The following is an 8,453-nucleotide window of genomic DNA, read 5'->3' as shown; positions in this document are numbered from 1 at the left end:
CTTTCTTTCTTTCTTAGATTTATTTATTTATCATGTATACAGTGTTCTGTCTGCATGTATACCTGCAGGCCAGAAGAGGGCACCAGACCTCATTACAGATGGTTGTGAGCCATTATATGGTTGCTGGAATTGAACTCAGGACCTCTGGAAGAGTAGTCAGTGCTCTTAACCTCTGAGCCATCTCTCCAGCCCCTCTCTTTGTTTTCTGATGGTTGATTTGTGCCTCATCGTTTTTCTGTTTGCCAATACAAAAGATCAAGAATTAACTTTAAAAGTGTGACCTTACTCAAAATCTAAGTGCACATGAAGTTTGATGACATAAGAAGTAAGATAGGAGTGATTTCTAGTACTATTTATTCTCTTAGTACTGAGTCTAATGCATCCTGGTTATAAATCATCTTTTAGGAATAAGTTTTGTACAGCCAGAACCGGGAAACAACCTAAATGCCCCTCAACCAAAGAATGGATAAGGAAAATGTGGTACATTTACACAATGGAATACTACACAGCAGAAAAAATAACAACATCTTGAATTTTGCAGGAAAATGGATGGAGCTAGAAAACATCATTTTGAGTGGGGTAATCCAGACCCAGAAAGACAATTATCACATGTACTCACTCATAAGTGTTTTTTTTAACATAAAGCAAAGAAAACCAGCCTACAAATCACAATCCCAGAGAACCTAGACAACAATGAGGACCCTAAGAGAGACATACATGGATCTAATCTACAAGGGAAGTAGAAAAAGACAAGATCTCCTGAGTAAATTGGGAGCATGGGGACCTTGGGAGAGGGTTGAAGGAGAGGGGAGAGGGAGGGAGGAGAGTAGAGAAAAATGTAGAGCTCAATAAAAATAAATAAAATTAAAAAAATAGGAATAAGCTTTGTATATACATTATGGTTCTCATAACTTCAAGGTTAAACTTAGAAAGTTGGCTGTGTTTTCACAGATGAGGTTAACTTTCCTGGGTTGGAGTTTTCCTTCTAGTACCTTCTCTAGTGCTGGGTCTGTGGATAGGTATTGTTTGAGTTTGGTTTTGTCGTGGAGTATCTTGTTGATAGGCCATGCTTTGTTGGCACCCATGGGAGTCCTGCCCCATTCTGAACAGAGGTGAGGGAGGGGTGGATGCATCAGAAAGGACAAGAGGAGATGGAAGGGGAGGGAAACTGTGATCATGATGTAAAATAAATTAAAAAATTTAAATAATGAAAAGAAATACATGAATCTCACGAATGGGTGTTTTATGATATATTCTTATATTCAAAGGAGAACTTAGCCCTATTGTTAAAACATAATTTAAATGACTGAAGAAAAGTTGGGATAATGGGTTAGACCTTTTCACCAAACTACTCAAATAGCCTTTCCTCCATGGTGAGTCAAAGAGGACAGTGATGCCTCAGCGCGGCAGAATCCAGCGCAGGTGGTTGTTCATTGCTCTGCTGTCCTGAGGACCCCACAAGGCTCCTCCTCCATCTTTTAGTATCTAATGGATTTAAAAACTTCAGAATAGGAATGTGTGTAAGAAACCAAGCTACAGACATACTCACTCTTACCTATTGTTAAATTTGTATTGTTTTTGTGTATGGGTAATTTTCCAGCATGTCTGTCTATACTTTAATGACTGCCTGGTTTCCAGGGAGGCCAAAAGAGGGCATTGGATCCCCTGGAGTTTCCAACAGTTATGAACTGCCATGTGGATATTTGGAATCAAACTCAGGTCCTCTAAAATAACAGCTGGTGCTCTTAATTGCTGAACCATCTCTCTAACCATGTAACAATCTTTTAAAGTTAGTCAAACACTGGTGGTGAGGGGCTAGGCCAGATCTTTGAATCTGATAGGCAAGTATTTTTCCATCGTACTATCTATGTCCCTGGCCTCTACCGCCCACATCCCTGCTCCCTCTCACCCCCAAGCAGGATTTCTACTGTGTGGTTGTGGCTGGCCTCAAATTGGAGCACCTCCTGCCTCTGTCCCCTGAGTGCTAGGATTACGGGCAGACATGTAGTATCGCGGCTAGACCTGCTTTTCACATTTACTTATCTAGTTTGGAGTCTGCCATCAGACACTGAAATGAACACACAGAACCACTAGACAGTTCAGTCTCTGCATTTCCACAGGGGACCTTGCAAGCTTCTCGGGGTCCACAGGAAAATTCCCAGTACTGAAGAAGATGCTTTTTCATTTCAACTGAGAACTTAGAAAGCTTCAAGATAAAAACCATCTCCCACAGTTCAGGAAGCCTTGATGAAGAGACCTTTGTGGTCAGGAGTCTGTGCTAGCAGGCACAGGGCACAGGGCACAGGGCTTCTCTGCACAACAGAGGAGCTGGCGACTCCTCAGAAGGAGGACATTGAACTCAAGTCACGCTCACTTTGCTGTGTTTCCCGGTGCTTGGAGCGCTTGCAGTATTTGTACAATAGAAACACCAAGCTACAGACTCCAAGAAGCAGCAGAGCGAAGAGCACATTCACCGCCGTCTGTGCTTCTGTGATGCCCAGCATCAGCCCCAGGAAGGGCACTTCTGTCTTCACAGGGCTGGCAGTGGGTTCAGCATCTAGGAGAGGACAATGGAGCTTAGGTTCTGGCATTCTGGAAAGTTCCTGCTGATCCTGGAGTCCAGAGGTGGCATAGTATCCCCCTCATAAACATACACAACAAACGCTCACCGCTGTGTTATCAGCGTGGGTTCCCTTCATTATTGTGTTGGTTTTGTGTGTGCATATACCATGATGTTCATGTAGGGGCAAAGGACAACTTTCAGGAAGTCTCTCTTTCCAATTTGGGTTTCCAATATAGAACACAGGCTATAGTGCTTTTACCTACTGATCCATGAGCCACCTTACTGTACCTTCCCCCTACATATGCTTTTTCCCCTGAGACCAGTCTCATGTAGCCCCGACAGGCCTCAGGCTAGGAAGTTAGCCATAGATGATGTTGAAATTCAAATTCTACTGCCTCTACCTCTTACATGCTCAGAGTACACAGATATGCTACTGCATCCCGTTTGTGTTACAATGTGTATTGACCCCCATCACCATGAACATGCTAGGTGAGCTCTCCATCATCTGAGAAATATCCCCAATCCTGTCTCAAGCATCACTTTGGGCAACTAAACAACAGTGTGAACTGGATAAAGGTCTTTTACTATCATAGTCATTTACATATTTTAGTCACCCCATAAGAACTACCTGTAGTGTTTATAAAATCCTTTAACTTGACCAAGAAACTACCTGGAAGTGTCTGTCCTTCTCAAGGAAGGTGCAGCAGTGACTTTGAGGTAGGACTGGAGGAATCTAGCTCTGTTCATTCCCACAGCAGGACCCAGTCTCTAGGGTAAGACAGGCTCTGGAGAGACCTGCAGCAGCCCAAAGGCGCCTGGAGCACATGCTAATGAATGGAGGGGACAGAAGGGCAGGAGAAGGCCAGGAACTAGAGGAAGGTGGGTGGAAAGAGCAGCTCCCTCTCACCCTTGACCCCAAAGTGTTAGTACCTCCCAGGGCCACCTACCCTCTGGTTGCTGGAGACAAGGGTGAGGTCCTTGTGCAGGGTCAGGAAAGCCATTGCAGCTCACTACAGAGGCATAGAACTTGGCCGATGCCTTGGGGATCCTTGGCAGAGAAGGGTCCAAGTGGTTCACAAAGTGCACACCAAACCTCTATGCAAAGCCTATGGCCCATTTGAAGTTGTCCATTATGCTCCATAATGTGTATCCTCGAAGGTCCACCTTATCCTGCACAGTGGCTGAAAAAGATGCCAGGTGTGAACTCTTCACATCAAGACACCTGTGTGCCAGGTCTCCTGAAGCCGGGCTCATAGTTGTCCCCACTGTTCTGCTTTGTGGAGTGTGAGACCCAACTCTGAGGCCCTTCCTGTGTGCTAGCAGGTCCTCTACAGTGGACATGCGGGACCATTGGTATCTTTCTACAAAGGCTCCGTTCTGAATGGAGCTTGGATAGCCTGAGCTAACCCCACAGCTTTCTTCTGTAGCTCGGGGATTGGTCTGTGTCAGGACCTTGAAATACCCATGGAGAGGCAGGAGCGTTTAGAAGCAAAAGATCTGATCTGAGCTGTAGTAAGACCTCCTGTCTGTTCCCTTTACTGTAGGAGAGCCCGAGGTTTATATATATGTCACACACATAGTTTGTAGCTGTGTGTCCATGTGAGTGCTGTGGTGCATGTAGAGGCCAGAGATGAGCCTCAGGTTTTTTCCACCTTGTTTTTCTAGACAAGTAGGCGAGGCTACCAGCCAAAAAGACCCAAGGGTCCCCCATTTTCTCCCTCCCCAGTGCCAGGATTACAAACACCCACCACCACACCCAGCTTTCCACATGGTGTCTGGGATTGAACCCAGGGCTCGCGGTTGGACAGCGAGCACTTTCCCACCTGAGCTACCACCCCAGTCCTCCTACCTTGCAAACAAACAGCCCTAGAGCCACCAGACAACCCTTGTCTGCTCACAGAGGAAAGCAATGTGCAGAGATGCCAAACAGCAAGAAAGACTAAGGTCAGGAACGATCTCAGGCCAGAACAGGAAAATGGGTTTACTTGCTGTGGGTAGGTGAGTCTAGGAAGGAAAAAGACCTCTGATTCTAGCCTCAAGCAAAGGCTCAAAATCCTCTGAGCAAAGGGCCTTGTCATTAGTGTCCCCGAGGGGCCAGGCTACCGTCCTGCAGACACTGATGCTCCACCAATGAAGGGGCTCACTGGGGCCAGGCAGTGAGGTGGGAGCTCTCACCTTTGAGGGCCTCATTGATGTAGCTGCGGAGGTAGTAGATCCTGTCAGTGTCATTGAGTTCTGGGTCCCCCCGTCTGGACACCCCATTCTCTGTGACATAAATTGGAGGGTTGTTGTATTCTTCCTTCAGCCAGTTCAAGATCCTCTGGAAGCCAAAAGGGGTCATCTTAAGCCAGGAGGAGCCAGAGTCTAGCCAAGAGCTGTCTGCAATGGTAGCCACGCCCCTGCAAGTTCACAAGGTAAAGGAGATGTCTTGTTTATAACTCCCAGGGGGATAATCTTAGTTGTTTCATCTAACCTTCCCTGGGCCCTTGAACTCTTAGAGATCTCCCTGCATCTGCATCCTGAGTAGTGAGATTAAAAACATGAGTTACCATGTTCAGCCGGAGAGCATGTGGCTAACCCCAATGCTGGGAGATGGAGATAGGTGAGTCCAGTCAGTCTAGCTGAATCGGTGAGTTCCACAATCAGAGGAATTGAGACCCTGGTTCCAAAAAAGAGATAGGGGTAAAAAGTGTAAAAGTGACAGAAGACACCCAGTGTTGGTCTGGCCTCCAGAATCACCTGGACACACACCCACAGATGTTCAGGTTACATCTGCACACACACGTATTATATTATTGAACATTTATTAGTGCACACATGAACACACATAGAAAATCTATCAAAATAGAAAAAAAGGGATTCTGCCTGGTCTGTAACTTACATATGCTTGAAGAACTTTAAATTCAGAATTTAAACATGAGAATACAGTAGTGGTAGTCATACATGCATGCTTGCACGTGCACGCAGACGCGCACACACACACACACACACACACACTTACCTCAAATGCCTGACTGACCACACTATTGCTCAGGCTGGGATCTCACGAGCTCATCACTGCCCTTGTCTCACACAGGTCAGCTGTTTCACAGGTAAGGCACCAGTTGAGAGCCAAGCACCCAGTCCCCTAATGCCCAACTCTCACTAGCTCCCCAATGCCTTTCTAATCAAGTTATCCCCAGTGTCCACCAGATTCCACATCTGCTAGCTCAGAAAAATGAAAACCAGTCACGATAAGGTTCTGGATAAACAAATCCCTTGCTGATTAAATGCCATCTAAATTCATTTACTGAGTGATAATTGCTATCTAGAGAACAAAGTGCTGATCACAAAAATCCTTGTCAGCAACAACCTTTGAACTGGTATTTGGCCCTCTGCAAAGCTCAGGGGTAAACGCAGGACAGTGTCTGGTTTCCTTCTGAGAAGTGCAAACCCCCAGGGCCTTCAATGGGCCTGAGCAGTGTGTGCCTCTCTCTGGCTCTGGACTCCCTGCTTTGCCCTGTGTCTGTCTAATACTGGCGCTGACTTCCTATCCTTTTGCATGATCCCCTATCTTCACTGGTATCCATCCTTTTCTGTCTCTTGATATTTCCAGCAAAAGTCTCCCTACTGTTAACACCCACACAACAGTGTCCTCCAATGCCGGGCAGTGGTGGCACATGACTTTAATCTCAGGACTCCAGAGGCAGAGGTCGATGGATCCCTGAGTTCTGAGTTCAAGGCCAGCCTGGTCTACAGACTAAGTTCCAGGACAGCCAGGGTTACACAGAGAAACTGGTTTCAAAAAATAAAAAAGAATGTCCCTCAATAGGAGGCTCTTACCTGGGCTCCTCTCTCCTGAGGTGCTCTTTCCCCATAGGGAACTATTAGCTTAGATCAGCAGAGACCCTGGGCTGGGGATGTGGTCCAGCAGGGATGTTTGCCTAGCATGCACAAAGGCCTGGGTTCCATCCTAGCATGATGGAAACCGGGCATGGTGGTTTATGCCAATAACCCAGAACTTGGAGGATAGAGGCAGGAAGGTCAGGAGTTCAAGGTCATCTTCAGCTATACAGTGACTTAGGCTAGCCTGAGATACATGTGGCCCTTTCTCAAAAACAAAATGAATAAGCAAATAAAGGAGTGAGTAAATAAATAACAGTTACTAGAGGAGATGGTGGGGACACCTGAGTCTTAGCAACTTGATATATTTTTCTCTCTCTGTGGGCATGTGTAGACCCTGTGGGTCCCAGAAATATATTTGTTTTATTTTGTTAGACACAGAATCTCAGTATGTATCTGCTTGCTCTACAACTCACCAGGTAGCCTAGGCTGGCCCCAAACTCAAAAAGATCCTCCTGCTTCTGCCTGCTAGGTGTTCAGATTGCAGATATGAGACACGCTGCCTCTCTGAACTCTGCTTTCTTAATGGAGCCAGGCTAAAACATGACAAATCAAGAACCAGGCCTATTTCCTTTTACGTGAGCAACAAATCTTGGGAACGGATGCTGTTTAGAAGAGTTTATAGAGATGTCAAACTAGGACCGGGTTTGTAGCTTGGTTAGTCCCGTGCTTGCCCAGCATCCACAAAGTTCAATGAGAGCACTGCATTACCCAGGTGTGTGTCGCATGCCTGTAATCAGGCTGGAGCACCCGGGAGCTGGAGGCAGGAGGCTCACAAGTTCAAGATAATCTGCTGAATACTCTGAGATACATAGGACCCTATCTCAGAAATTTAAAACTAATAATAAAAGCAAAGAAGCAAACAAAATCTCACTTTTAGGAAATCACAATGTAGCCAGGCATGCTGGTGTGCACTGTTAATCGCAGCACCTTGGAAAGCAGAAGCATGTGCCTCTGTGAGTTCGAGGCTTCCTGAACTACATAGTGAGACTGAGGGAACAAGAGTATGACCATCTACCTTGGAGACACCCCCATTCTGGCCTGAACAGCACCCCGTTCTCAGTGATTAATCATAGCCTAAGGACCAACTCCACCCCTGTCCGCTCACGAGACTAACAGTTCCAATTTCCCTAAGTCAACGTCATGAAGTCAGCACAGCAGCATTCCTGCATGTCCTAGATGAACAACAACCCTGGCCAAACCCACCCTCTGCCCTCTGACCAGCTCTCCTCCCTGTCCCTGATAAAACCCTAGTCAAGCTCAGTCTCTCTGATGACTGAAAGAAGTAAGATAAAAATTTCCAGTACTTTTATTCCCTTAGTCCTGAGTCAAATGGATCCTGGTTACAAATCATCATGTAGGATCTAAGTTTTGGATGTACAGTACGGTTCTCATAACTTCAAGGTTAATATTAGAAAGTTGGCTGTGTTTTCCTGAATGCAGCTAACTTTCCTGGGGTGGAGTTTTCACTCTAGTTCCTTCTCTAGGGCTAGGTTTGTGGATAGGTATTGTTTAAGTTTGGTTTTGTTATGAAATATCTTGTTGATAGGCCATGCTTTGTTGGCACCCATGGGAGTCCTGCCCCCTTCTGAACAGAGGTGGGGGAGGGGTGGATGGAGATGGGGGTCAGAAAAGACAAGAGGAGATGAAAGGGGAAGGGAAACTGATCAGGATGTAAAATAAATGAAAATTTTAAATAATGAAAAGAAATATATGAACCTAATGGATGGGTATTTTATAATATATTCTTATATTCATGAGGAGAACTTAGCCCTATTATTAAAACAATGAGAGAAAAAAAAGTTGGGATGTTGGGTTCAGAACTTCTCCCCAAACTGCTCAAATAGTCTTCTCACATGTTGAGTCACAAGAGGACAAGATGCCTCAGCACGGCAGAATCCAACGCAGGTGGTCGTTCATTGCTATGATGTCCTGAGGACCCCAAAAGGTTCCTCTGCTAACTTAGTATCCAAACGGTTAAAAACTTGAGGATAGGAATGCTCATAAG

The 8,453-nt window shown here is 45.7% G+C and overlaps 1 long non-coding RNA gene across 1 annotated transcript; it reads right to left on the bottom strand.

The window, feature by feature from the left end:
• Positions 1–337: 337 nt before the first annotated feature.
• LOC148122158 (uncharacterized) lies at positions 338–5,259 on the bottom strand. The gene is made up of 4 exons (XR_015737946.1): positions 5,113–5,259; positions 4,739–4,962; positions 3,511–3,744; positions 338–2,557 (listed from the first exon to the last, which is right to left on the bottom strand). It is a non-coding gene; the product is annotated as an uncharacterized LOC148122158 (long non-coding RNA).
• Between the last annotated feature and the right edge of the window lie 3,194 nt (positions 5,260–8,453).

This window comes from Myodes glareolus, chromosome 5, assembly GCF_982192425.1.
Source record: "Myodes glareolus chromosome 5, mMyoGla1.1, whole genome shotgun sequence".
NCBI classification, from domain to species: Eukaryota; Metazoa; Chordata; class Mammalia; order Rodentia; family Cricetidae; genus Myodes; species Myodes glareolus.
The sequence above is the reverse complement of the archived record's forward strand: the minus strand, read 5'-3'. Positions and strand labels throughout refer to the sequence as shown.